We start from the raw sequence: 13,773 nt of genomic DNA on the forward strand, positions 1-13,773 counted from the left end.
TCCCAGTTTCTTCTGAGGCACTGCAATGAATTTAGGCTCTTCTCTCAGACTTCCCTGTCGATGGAAGGGAACCAGGACATCAATTTGATCATCACAGGCCCAATTTTATTGATCAGTACGGCGGGTTAAATACAGTTCATAATGAGCTTCATACATATTGCAAAAGTTGAGCTCAGGATTGGTTAGTTACATATCAGCAACTACGCCTACTTCTGCATTCCTATGGTTCTACTTTTGATACTTTTCACATATTCTCAGGATATATTCAGGACTAATCTCTACTCCCTCTCCTCATGTTGCAGCAAGGTCACTGCTGACCTTTCCTTTCAGCTTGCTGACTGCTGACTTTCTTCCTTCAGCTTAACCAGCGGCATTATGTCAGTATGGCCTTTCTCAGCTAACCAATTATTAATAAATCTCTCCACATTTCCCCCGTTTTCTTCTTGAGCAAGGAGATTAGTTTGCCATGTTTTTGCTATTGCACGGCTGACCATGTTTTTAATACAGTAAAGGATACAAGGCAAAATAAGCAAAAACAGTAAAATTACACCCAGTAGGCCTATAGCATAGATCACAAGGTTCCTCAGCCACGGTCCAAGTCCTAACCCTTTAAGCCATTTGTCAATTCCTAAACCGTCTTCTTCCTTAAGTTTGTGAAGTCCCTGTTGTAATTCTTTTATCTTAGTGTGAATGGACACTGAATGATCAGACAGATTCATGCAACACATTCCCTCGAACTCTTCACATCCATGCCCTTGTGCTAAGAGCAAAAAATCTACAGCAGCTCTATTTTGCAAAACAGCATGGTTAACACTTTGCACATCTGCAGTTAGCATGTCTAGAATTTGTGATGTCTTGTTCAGCTCATCCCTTGCCCAGCATCCTAATTGTTTTGCTAAATTCATTACTTTATTGGCAGATCCTCCTGGCAAGATAGTTGAAACCACCACCTGTTTGCATGTGCCCCAAAACCGTGGATCTCCTATCTGGCTGCAGTCTAAGTCATGTATGCTACGTCTTTTCCTGTTTGAATTTTGACTCAGCTGCATTAGCAAGGACATATTAGGGTGAAACAGTGACAATTTTCCCAAAAAACAGGGTCCACCCTGTGGTTTAGCTGGTATACCATTCCACGCCCTGTCTCCACAAATCAAAAATATTCCTGTGGGTAATTTAATTGGTGCTGTGATATTTGTGCCGTTACATTGACTGTAATGCTGTGGAGAGAATTCACTCACATTCAGGGATGAATCTAAGGTGGCCCATGTTTCTTTAGGTTGGTTTAAATTCTGAGCATCCGAAAATTTGAAGCTAAACCATCCGCCAGCTGTAGTGTTAGATATACTGGCGTTTGTACTTCCAAAAAGATCCAATTCCTCAGGAGGAGAATGCAAAGAGGTGTTAAGTGATTGGATTAGTAAGCATTGACGATAGCCACCACTCTGACCTGCAGTATACCCTTGTTGCACTGGCAATGTGATGTTTGACATGTTAGACATACATAAGGTTTGATTGTTTATCAAACTGCAAAATTCTCCAGGAGACCACACCGAAAGTCCCACCAGGCATGTTCGAAATATGTTAGTGACTCCTCCAAGACTAAGACAAAGCGATGATTGGTTAGTTTGATTAGCAAGTGTCACCCATAAATTTTCCCTTGGTTGACTAAAGTGTGTTATTCCTACTGCTTCACTTGCTACAGCATTGAGCAGTATAAGAACAAACCTCATTTTTCTTTCTGCTTTCTTTGCTTCTTCTTTCTTTCCTTCTGCTTGCTTTGTTTTTCCTTTCTTCGCTGTCTTTTCCCTGGTTTGCTAGATTGTCTATTGTAAGGCTGAGTCAATTTTTGAATGTACTGATCTAAATCTAAATCAGCATCCTTGCTCACAAGTATAGCATGAGATAAGTTTGAAGGCAATTCAGCTTTACAGCGAGCTGCTATGATGCGTGAGGCTTTATTAATTTCAAATATTCTAAGGTTTTCCTGCAACTTCCACCTAAGATATGCTATAACCACTTGTTCTGCACTCTCAAAAAGCTGTAAGCCTGTCCGTCCTGGCAGGCCAGTACTTGGTTCAAGAGCTCTAACCCAGAAAAAATTTTGAATCCACCTTCCAGAACAAGGTGCACACCATAAATATCCCAATGACCTCTGTGAATACCAATAAACCTGATTACAATCTGCACAATGCAAAGCTACCCATGCATAGCACTTATCTTTATCCTTTTTGCAAACATAACAAGGAAGTGAATGTAAGTAAGGACCAGTATAAAAGTCTGGTTCTTCAACCCAATGCAACCAATTCAGTGGTGGTGATTGCAAAGCCTCTTCAGCTTTTTTACTATATGAGGCTAATAGTTCAAGCTCTTTCTTTAATACAAGGCGTATTTTATTTCGTAATCGTAGTTCTTGTTCGTTATCCTCCTCAACATCTATATCCTCCCGAGGGTCCCACAACTGTAAAATTGTTCTATTCATAGAAAATTAATTAGCAATCACTGATACCCTTATTCAAATGAGACCGTTCCCTTTTTACCTTCTTTTTCTTATCTGTCTTCAATCTTGCTGCTCCTGATTTTACTGGTCCTGCCACTTGCAAACTCAATTTTTGCAACTTGTCAATGCAGCAATCTAATGCTCTATCAGGATTCCCTTGGAAGGGTCCTACAATTGAATGCTGTGTTAAAGGCACTAATTTCCTACACCTTATAGAAACTAAACATGATTTATTTTGAACCTTAATTCTATTCACAATACATTGTACCTCCCATCAATAATAAGCAAGAATTTTCTGTTCAGGAGACTCATAAAGATTTAAAGCTATATATGTATTTTGCCCTGTTTGTCTCCTTAATTCATCTTGCCAGCTTTTACCCCACGTGTGCTCGTGCTCACAAGTGTGACACCACAAATCCCACAATAATGATTGTTCTATCCAAAAAGTTCTTTCACAACCCCCACAACGTAGAGCTATCCAGGCAGCACAATGTGGATTGTGACAGTCAAGACAATGTTCTTTTGCTGGATTTGTTAAGCGAAAAGTTGATAATGAGTCAATAAAACCAATCAACTTCTGGGCTGTCCGATAGTGACGTGTCAGTGCTCTGTCCACCGCTTCCGAGTACCCCTTCAATTGTAACAGTAGTGGTTGTAGGACTAGAAGCAGTTTCTTCCCCAGTCACTCCCTGTCCTCCTCCGTAAGGCGATCCACCAGAGGCTGCATCAAAAACAGGTTTAGTCCACTTAGCAGGCACCCACAAAGGCCCTGTAGGTGAGGAAACACAAAGATACCCCCAACCCCAATATAATACTTTTGCAGGTTTTTCCCATAATCCTGTACTTGGGTTCTTATACTTAACCCAGACCTCTGTTTCCTTAGTATTTTCCTGATCTGACCTCAGATGATGTTTCATTGCAGGAGAGGTATCGTCTTCCCCAAAAATGCATAAATGATTAATCACATACAAAACCTTAGCCAAACATGCTTGTGTTTGATGATGGAAATGGAGGCCAATGTTGTGGCCACGCTTCTGGAGAAATGATGCTGGTATTTGCTCCTGTATCCAATAATCCATAAAGGGTTATGCTTTGATGCCCATAAGTAATTTCAACTTTTTGCTTTGGTCTCTTTTGTAAATCCACAGTCAAAAGTGTAACACCAGTAGAGCCAAAACCTTTTTCATTCCGTGTTTGACCAGTAAATGATTGTATTCCCAATGTCATTTGTGATAGTGGTACCAATTGTGCGATGCGTTGTCCTTTTGTAATTTTAATTGGAGGATAAAGGGTGTAAACCATGATTTGTATTTCCCCTTTATAATCCGCATCAATAACACCAGTCAGAACAAATAATCCCAACATGGTTGTGGAGGAACGTCCCAGCAATAATGCTCCACATGTTTGTCCATTTAATATAAGAGGACCCTTTACTCCAGTGGGTATCCTCTCAGGCTGGTTCGTCATTAGTGTGATGTCTACTGCTGCTGATAAGTCCAAGCCGAGGCTCCCTGTTGTTGCTGGTTGCAGACAGGAGGTGGCAGCGATGTTACGGCAGCAGCTGGTGTCTCCGATGTTACGGCGGCAACTTGTGTCTGTCCCTCATTGCCGCATCGGTAACACTTGATGAATGGTTTCGAACCTCCTTGCGTGACTGCCAGTGAGCCGCTTGGGAGAGGAGCAAGAGCAGCCAACACCTGACTCTGAGTGGACTCTGCTTGCTTTTGTAACCCTAATCCTAATTCCTTTAAGGCTTCTACTATAAATGCCTGTGAAGCTGTTGGCATTAATGCCATTCGCTCTAATACTTCCTCAATAGTCCAATTTGCCCCTAAAGTAGCTAACACTCCTTGTGTTGCTGGATTGCTATTTTGCAAAGCACACTACTTCAATAGCCCCCTGCAACACCAGCCCGATCTATAACAGTAGCTGCTCTATCGATAAAATTTCCAAATGATTCTTCTCTACCTTGTTTAATGCCCATATAAGCCGGTAGCCCTCCTGGCTCTTTAACCATATCTATGGCAGCACGCACTAACCGCATAGACTCTCTAAGTTTATCTGCTCCCGATATCATCTGTGCCTCTGTACGCAAAAATGCCCCTAAGCCCATCAGCTCCTCTACTGTTACTCCATGTAATGGGTCTCCCTGGGCTCGTTGTACAGCAACCGACTCATTTACCAACGCGTGCCAATGTGCGTTAAACAATAACTGCTGATGCTGAGTGAATATCAACCGAACTATTCCTCTTAAATCATTAGGACATAAAACCTGAGTATTAAAAAGATAATCTAGCATTTGCCTAACAGGTTCACTTTTTACTCCAAACTGACTAACCATAGAACATAGCTGAGTTAACAGCTTCCAATCTAAGGGAGTATATTCTGCTATATTATGCGTAAGGTTCCCCTGTGCATCATACTGTGGTGTGTATGTGACCAGACATGCAAGACTAGAAGCTATTTCCACCACCTCACCATCCCCCATTTGCCTTACTTCTTTCGCCAAAGCAGCCCAAGCTTCCCTCCTCTGTTTAGCCATCTCCCCCCATGGTGTGCCCCTGGGATGGGATCTGACTCTTTAAGGGTGCTATGCTGCTGGCACTTCGGTACAGACACCGAACTTTCGCATGGGGAAGGCAGTGAAGCAGAGGCTGGCTCGCGCAGGGCAAGCGGCCCCCCCGCTGCAGCCAGCTCGCGCGGGGGAATCGGCCCCCCCGCTGCAGCCGTAACCAGAGCCGGCTCGCTCAGGGGAAGCGGCGGAGGCAAAGCTGGCGGCGGAGGCGAAGCTGGCTTGCTCCCACCCCCACTGTCCGACCCGCCTGAAGTTGGTGGCGGAGGCAAAGCTGGTTTGCTCTTACCCCCACCATCCGACTCGCCCTCCCCCTCTGACAGGAAGGATGCAGACGGTTCCACTGTGCCCATAGGAAAATCCTCCACACCACTTTGCTGGGGACCCTTAGGCATAAGTACCTTAGTTACAGAAGGTGCCAGGGGATCATCCTCACGACCATACCCTATATTCCTCTTATGAGCTTCTGTCGCCCTTTCTGCTGCCTTTCTCTCAGATACCTGCTGAAGTAACGTGTTATAGACCACCCGCCATAACTTCCCTAATTTCTTTGCTGACTTATCATCATCTAACACTGTATCCCACAGTATTTCCCCAAACTTCTTCCACTCTGCTAGCTCATGAACTGTATGTGGGTTAGAAAAGATACCATTAGTATGGCCATAGGCTAATAACCCTGGTAATTCCTTTTTTAAATCTATCCCTTTTATTCCTCGCCATTCTAAATACGTGGCGAATAAATCATATGCCGCTTGCCTATCCACACCTATTAATCAGCGCGCGCTGTTGCAGCTCTCCAGGCTCCCGCGACACGTATTGTCTTGATTCACCGTTGTGAACATCAAGGGTGCTTCAAATTCTGGCACCGTCCCGGCTGCAAGGACCCAAACCCAACTTCCTCGATCGTGGCGTAATCCCCTTTTTCTTTTAATCTGAGAAAAAAGGGCAGAGATTCGGCGTTGCCCGCATTCTCCACCATTTGTCGACGGAAGGGAACCAGGACATCAATTAGATCATCACAGGCCCAATTTTATTGATCAGTACAGCAGGTTAAATACAGTTAATAATGAGCTTCATACATATTGCAAAAGTTGAGCTCAGGATTGGTCAGTTACATATCAGCAACTACGCCTACTTCTGCATTCCTATGGTTCTACTTTTGATACTTTTCACATATTCTCAGGATATATTCAGGACTAATCTCTACTCCCTCTCCTCATGTTGCAGCAAGGTCACTGCTGACCTTTCCTTTCAGCTTGCTGACTGCTGACTTTCTTCCTTCAGCTTAACCAGCGGCATTATGTCAGTATGGCCTTTCTCAGCTAACCAACTATTAATAAATCTCTCCATACTTCCCCTTCATTATTTACTTGAGGCTTGGACCTGAAGCTAGGGGCAAGGTGGGTGAAGTTTTGTAGACCAGGAGAGACATTCCTGCTTGCCACACATCTGGGAAATCAGGTGCTTTGGAGGGGGAAGGAGATTCCCTGAGGTCTCTACATTTCAGAACAAACATCTGCCTCAAATATGACCTAAACCTCTGTCAGATACACTTGTGAAGTGTGTCTGAATTTGCAGTGTGAGCCCAGCACATCCCTCTGGCAGGGAGGGATAGTCATGGACAGAAAGCAGTTCCTGTTCCCCATACCAAACATCTAACTGGCATATTAGGGACAAGATAAGGAGTTTTAAATGGAATTGATTCAGAAATACTGGTGAATAAACTGGCCACTGCAGCAGGTAGCCTAACAAAATTGAAGCAGCCTTTATAGTAATCTCTATTGGCATTAGGAACTAGCCAGTGACAGATTTCAAAAGTACTGCCAAAGTAAGGAAGTATGAAAAGGCCGGGGACCAAGACCACAAGTTGATAGTAGAAGCACTTAGTATAGTTCAAGATAATGTGTCTTTAGCTTTCAGTTGTATATAAGCACAGTTATGGATACAAGCAACAGCAGCTCTGATCATATGGGAAAGGGGTGAAGGTAATTTTCCAGCTGAAATTCAAGAGATTGTGTGGAATAATGCAATTGATATTGAAAGGAAGTTTCAATCCTGGCGGACTATGGTGAATTTCACCTATGATCCTGTTTCTAATGTGGCAACTGCCTTTGTGCTTATCATACATAATGCCACTGTTTATGTTATCCATCCCATCGTTGCTCTAGGATTAAACCATGAAAAAACAATACTCTATCTTTCAGAACATAGAGTGTGGGCACGAAAGATGAATGGAAAGTGGCAGACAGTAAACTTGGAATCCTGCACTGCTAGAGAACAGATGGGATTCATTTGTGAAAGCAATACTATTAATGTTCAGGATGTGTGTTTGGACACTGAACAGAGTATTTGTCACTTTGAAATTCATCCAGTCACTGACCAGAAAACTGTGCTTGTATATACTGGAAAAGGGTGTATGCTTGAGAACTGCTTGTGCTGCTGTACAAATTGATAGCAATGATGTTATTCTGTCTAGTAGAAACCATTCTAATCTCTGATTTGTAATTTTGTTAAGATTATTGGGTGTGATTTTTGGTATTTGGTACCAGTAACATCCCACCAGCTGATTTAAGCCAATTACACAATGTATCACAGACTACCACCTACCCCTAGTGGGATGAACCTTACATTGGTAAAACAATTAATTAAGCACCAAGACCTATTGGAAGGCTTGAAAGGAATCCAAGGAAGCGGAAAGAAAACCTTAATTACTGTCCAACATGTTACAAAGGAGATAACCAGAGTTCTACAAAGAATAAAACAAAATATGGATCATCACTGGTGAGATGTGATCTTTGGGTGGTCACCAACTGCAAATGGAATCTTTAATAAGTTGTGCCACCCCATTGTAGTTTTACTAATATTAGTTGGGATAAGCTTAGGATTCTCTGTTATATTGTTAATTTGGAACTGGAGAATGCTACAACGAATAGCTGTACTAACATCTTTGTCAAACGTACATGGTGAAGCACTAAAAGACACTTACTGTCGTGAAGGTTTTCATTAAGTAAAAGAATTTACTTATTTCCTAAGAAAGGGGGGAATGAGACAGAGTAAAGATCCATCCTGAATTAGGTGAAGTGTCTAAGAAAGGTGAAAAGTCTGTGAGGCCAAAGCTGAAGGAAAAACTCGCATGCTGAGACAGCAAGGAGACAGAGAAAGAAAAACAGAAAAGACCACAAGGTCGATTTGCCCCCGACTTAGAAATTCCTTTGATAAAGAAGAACTGGTGCTAAATGTCACGCGGAATGAATATGTATGAACTTATTGTGAAACTGTATGCATATGCATTTGGAAGGGGGATAAAAGAGGACCCGAGGTCTTCAGAGGTACGCTTGCCTTTTTGAGGGACTTCCGTCCGGCGCGCGTCATAATAAAAGCATAGCAGGCTTTACAACTTTTACAAAGTTGTGAGGTTTCTTCTTTTCTCCGCAAAACAAAGGGTGCCTTTATCAACACCATATGGATCACTGCTTATCTGGCTTTTGGACACTCAACTTTTCAGCTACCTCATACAGACATGTTCATACACACAGACAAGAGTGCAAAAAGGTTTCTCATCTGACTTCACCAGATCCCAGTGGCTCTGCAGAGCAGTCAGAAAACACACATAGAGTCCAATGACGAAACAGGGTACTGTGGAACAGTGCAGGGACCAGGTGCAAGGCAGGGCCTTACAAGCCCACTGATCAGCATTTGTCAGCATCTGTCAGCATGACTGACCCCACTTACTGTATTATTCCTTTATTTTCCTAGGTCTATTTCTCTCCAAACTACCTTGATCCCTCCCTTTTCCTTCTTTGGCTCTTCCCCTAACATTCCACATTAAGCCTAGTGAAATTCAAAATGCTGCTTCCTTGCACCCCAATATTAACCCTGTAACACTAGGCAGTAATACCAGCCATTCTGCAAAGCCATCTGGAGAGCCACTCTGCTGACTCATGGTGATAAGTTTTCTTCCCAGATCATGAGGCTGAGGCTCTCCTGGAACATCTGGGAATGTTTGTATTTATGTATTTATAAATATATTTTTTAATTTAATGTATTTTATTTCTTTATTTATTTAACATCTTTTACCATGGTCCACATGTTCCATATGGTATACCATGTCCCCTGCTACAGAAGACTCCAGTATCACTGCTCTTACTTTCAAAATGAAGACAATAATAAATAAATTTCTGTCCGTCAGTGGAACCAAACTAATGACAGAGGTCTGATGTCAATCTCTCCTGGTCACCTTATGTTACAGTGATTGACAGGGGTGTTGGTCAACTAAATATCCCCAAGGATGTAGCCATCTTTTGGCAATGTGGAACAGGTCTTAGACCACATAAGCCATGTTGTAAAACTCATCCCCTGGCTACCCCACCTGGCTGGCCCCTTCCTTTGCTGACAGCTCTGCCTCCTGCCTGCCTCTGCCTGCCCACACAAAGCCTTGGGCTGACCCAGACTCCTTCTGGTGTTGGACCAGAGCCCTGCCCTGGGAGGGAAATTTTGTTCTCCAGCTGTCCAGTCTGGACCTCCCCAGCTGCCATTTTTATTAATTCTTTCTTTTTCTATCTTTTTTCTATTATGTCAAAAGGATCCACCATCTCTGAAACCACCCTTCAGTCCCTCCCAGGGCTCTCCTCTGCTGTCCTCAGTCTCCACCCCACTGAGCACAGAGCTCCTCTGTCCCTGTACAGTGCTCATGTGCTTGAGGCCATGGGTGCCTGCACAAGAAGGATGGTTCTTTTCTACAGGAAGGATCCCACAGAGCCCCAGGGTTTTGAAGGCAGATTAGAGGCAGTCACCAGAGGCCAAGGCCAGCCAGACCTGTCGGTCCTTGCAGCTTTTGTCTGAAATGAGCCTTTGGATATTTGGGGAGTTTTGGAGGTGGAATTCCATTTCAGCCATGGGTGCCTGCACCAGAATCTCCACCTGCACCAGTTCTTCTCCACACGAATGAAAGGGCAGAGCCCCAGTGTTTCAAAGGCTGATTAGAGGCAGCCCCAAGGAGGCCAAGGCCAGCCAGACCTGTTTCCCTTGGGAATATTTGTCTGGGAGCAATCCTTGGGTAGACAGAGTTTGGGAGGCCAAATCCCAGTTTTGTCAATGGGCTTCTGGGCAAAAGGAGGACAGTTCTTTTCCATTGGAAGGAAAGTACAGAGCCCCAGTGTTTCAAAGGCAGATGAGAGCTGGCCCTCAGGAAGCCAAGGGAACCTAGACAGTCCTGGCAGCTTTTGTCTGGGAGCTGTCCTTGGATATAAAGAATTTTTGAGGCGGATTCCCAATTTTGGCTATGGACATCTGGACTTGAAAGATTTTTTTTTGCATGGAAAGAAGAGCTTGGCCGCTCAGCATTTTGAAGGCAGATGAGAGGTGGCCCCCAAGATGCCAAGACCATCCAGAGCTGTCTATTCTGGCAGGTTTCATGTGGGACAATCTTTGGATATAATCAAATATGGAGGTAGAATCCCAATTTCAGTCATGAACCCCTGGAGAAGGAGAGTTCTTTCCCACAGGAAGAAAAGCACAGAACTCCAGGGCTAGATGAGAAGCAACCCTCAACATTCCAAGCTCAGCTGGACCAGTCAGGCCAAACCAACCAGAACTTTTCCATGTTCTTGGATCCCTGGGGCCCTGCAGCATCACAATTGCCCCTCGGAGGCCCCACAGTATCACAACAGATCTTTGTTTCCACAAGGCCCAGCAATACCACAATGGTCGCCTTGGCTCTGCAGTGGCACAATGACCCCTTGCTTCCATGAAGCCTTGCAGTCAAAATTATTTATTTCGTTCCATGGAATAGCACAATGGCACAACGGCTCCTTGGTTCTATTTGGCTCTCCAGAATCACAATGGACCCGTGGTTCCTCAGAGCATGGCTTTGGCACAATGGCCTCTTGGTGCCATGGGGACTCAGAGTGCCAGAATGGTCTCATTGTGAGGCTCTGCACTGTCATAAAGAGTTCCTTGGCTCCACAAGGCCTTGCAGAGCCCATAGACTCAACAAGGCCTCAAAGTGCCATAATGGTCTCCAGGATTCCATGAGGTCCTGCAGTGTCACACGGGCACCTTGGCTCCACTAAGTCCTGAAGTACGGAATGGCCCCTTGATTCCATTGGGCTCCTCACTGTTACATGAGTTCCTGGTTCCACCAAGCCTCGTAGTATCACAATGGTCTCTTTTGTTCCACAGAGTCAGAAAGTTCCTTTAGTCTCATGGAGCCCCAGTGTAATCCCCTTGATTCCATGAGGCCCTGCCGTGCTACAATGACCCCTTGGTTAAACACGGCCCTGCAGTGTCACGATGGCCCCTTGGTTCCAGAGGGTCCTGAAGTGTCATAATGGTCTCCATGGTTCCATGAGGCCCCAGAATGTCACTATGGACTTTTGACTCCATAAGTTTCCATACTGCAAACAACAGTCTCTTTGTCTCCACAGTGTCATAATGAATCCTTTGTTCCATGAGGTGCCTGGCCTCCCCCAGCCTCTCAGAGAGCCTTCTCCCCCTCAAGGTCCCCAACAGCCTTTCATGGCTTCTCAGAGAACCCCATGGCCAGTCAAATTTCCTCATAGCCGCTTACAACCCCTCACGGTTCCATCATGGCCCCTCACAGCCCCAGGCCTGGGGCTCCTCCCAAAGGAGAAGGGGTCGGGCCCAGCTTGTTCTCCTTTTATTTTGGACCCTTCACAGCCACGAGTAAAGCAAGGCTGAAATGGAGCCTTTCCCCAGCGTTTCCCTCAGGGTTAACTGCAGGCTGAAGCTCTGTGCTGGCGCTGGCCCCAGCGTGACCATCCCTGCAGCCGCCAGGCCTTTGCTGTCCCCCCATGTCCGTTCCCTGTCCCCGAGTCCCGCCCGGCTCTGGCAGCAGCAGCAGCCGCAGGGCAGGGGGCGCCGGCCCGGCCCAGCCGGGGCTCCCGGCCAGGAGCAGCAGCAGCGCCGGCCCCTTCCTGCCTGCTCCTGCCTCGGCTCCCAAGGGCTTTTTCCAGTTCAATTCTGGATTAGAGCAGCCATCACCCACACACAGCCCTGACTGCTCAGGGCTCGCCTGTGCTGCCTTCAGCAAACTCTCAGAGAAAGAAAGGATTGGGTTCCAGCACTGTTTTTAGCACTGTTTCACTCACCCTGAGCTGACAGCAGGAGACTGCTGTTGCCTTTGCCTTGGGAATTGGAGATCCTGGCTGCTTTTGCCACTCTTCTGCTTGCCACTTTAAATTTATCTGTAGAACTGCAATTGCCTTTTTTGATCAGTTTTGTAATGGTGAATGTGGGAATCCATAAAATTAGAGGGTTTTGGGAAAGCTGCAAAAGGCAGGCCTCAGAGCCAGCAGGACTGTGATTAGAGCTAAGCGGTAGCCATGAGATTTGTCAGCAGAAAAGTTATATTAGAAGTAGAAAGTAAGGACAAATAGAACAACGGTTGGTGTATTAACGCTTGTCTAGAATAAATCCCTAAGCCCAGGGATATTAGGAAGTTCTAAGCTTAATAATGGAGCTCTATGCGTTGGGATTAAAGGCTCACAAGCAGGTATTGTATTCAAAACAAGCAAGCATTGTTTTAACCAAAGGAACCTGTGCTTATAGTGGTTGCATAGAACTACTGTCAATATGCTTTTTCATTGTGTGATTGGTCAAAAAACTTTTAAAGTAAGTTGTAACATTAAGTTCTTTGTCTGCTGCCGAGGACACGAGCTGCTGGCATCTTCCCATTGTCATACCCATGTAATGAGACTGATGCTGGAAAATAAACAGCTCCAGACACGTTCCTCAGCAGTCCCATCCTGTTGGTGATTTGTACATAGCCCCTGGCTGGCAATAGGTGAACTCAAGCTTTTGGTCCCAGGCATCATGCTTAGCAGATCTTGAAATTCTCACAAATCCCTGAGCACAGAGTCAAGGAGAATAAAGCAGCCACACAGGTGACATTTGCAGTGCTCAAACACAGCCCTGTTGCTGCTGCTGAAATAGAATCAACTGACAGAGGCCATCACAGAAATTGCCTCTTGAGAGTCAAATCAAATGAAAAAATCCACCAGGAGAAAGAGAACGCAGAACCTCTTGACTCCATCCATTGTTTCTCCCGAGCAGCAGCAGCAGCAAATGGAGATATGCAGAGGTATTTCCAGCTGCTGCTGATCCCAGCTGGAGCCCAGCCTGCTGCCCAGGCCCAGTGGGAAGCTGAGCCCAGCCCAGGGAGCTCCTGCAGTGTCAGGAGCTCAGCACACGCGGGCCCAGGCCCAGAGCCTTGGGCATGGCCGCCCATTGCGGGGCAGCGGCGCAGACGGAATGTCCTGCGGCCCAAACCTCCTGCTCCTGCCACACAGCACCAGCGCTCTCCCCCTCCTCCTCCTCTCCCAGCACGGCACAAATTCCAGCTCGGGGGTGGTGGCCCCAGAGAGGGCTCAGGCTCCTGCCTCAGCCTCAGTGTCCCTGCAGAGGAACAGGGCACCTTTCAGGAACTTCCACAATCTCAGCTTTCCCATTTCATGCAGAATCTGGGATGAAAATGGCCTTGTTAAGAAGGACAAAAGCAGAGGGAATGGATTGGAAATTATTAGGAAAAATGATCCTTTGTACAGGCAAAGCTCACTAAGTCATTCCCTGCATTTCTCCTTTTCACATTCTTTCAGTCATCTCCTGAGAGGTCCAGCTTGTTCTGGTGCCCTTCATGAACAGATTGTATTCTTGATTTATATCAATGCATGAGATGTAGCAACAT

General features: G+C 45.4%; 1 pseudogene; it reads left to right on the plus strand.

Annotated features, from left to right (window-relative positions):
* The window catches only part of LOC131560158 (zinc finger protein 850-like), a 596,580-nt pseudogene that overhangs the window by 296,256 nt on the left and 286,551 nt on the right, over positions 1-13,773 (plus strand).

The sequence above is a fragment of the Ammospiza caudacuta genome, chromosome 7 (assembly GCF_027887145.1).
Source record: "Ammospiza caudacuta isolate bAmmCau1 chromosome 7, bAmmCau1.pri, whole genome shotgun sequence".
Classification (NCBI taxonomy): Eukaryota; Metazoa; Chordata; class Aves; order Passeriformes; family Passerellidae; genus Ammospiza; species Ammospiza caudacuta.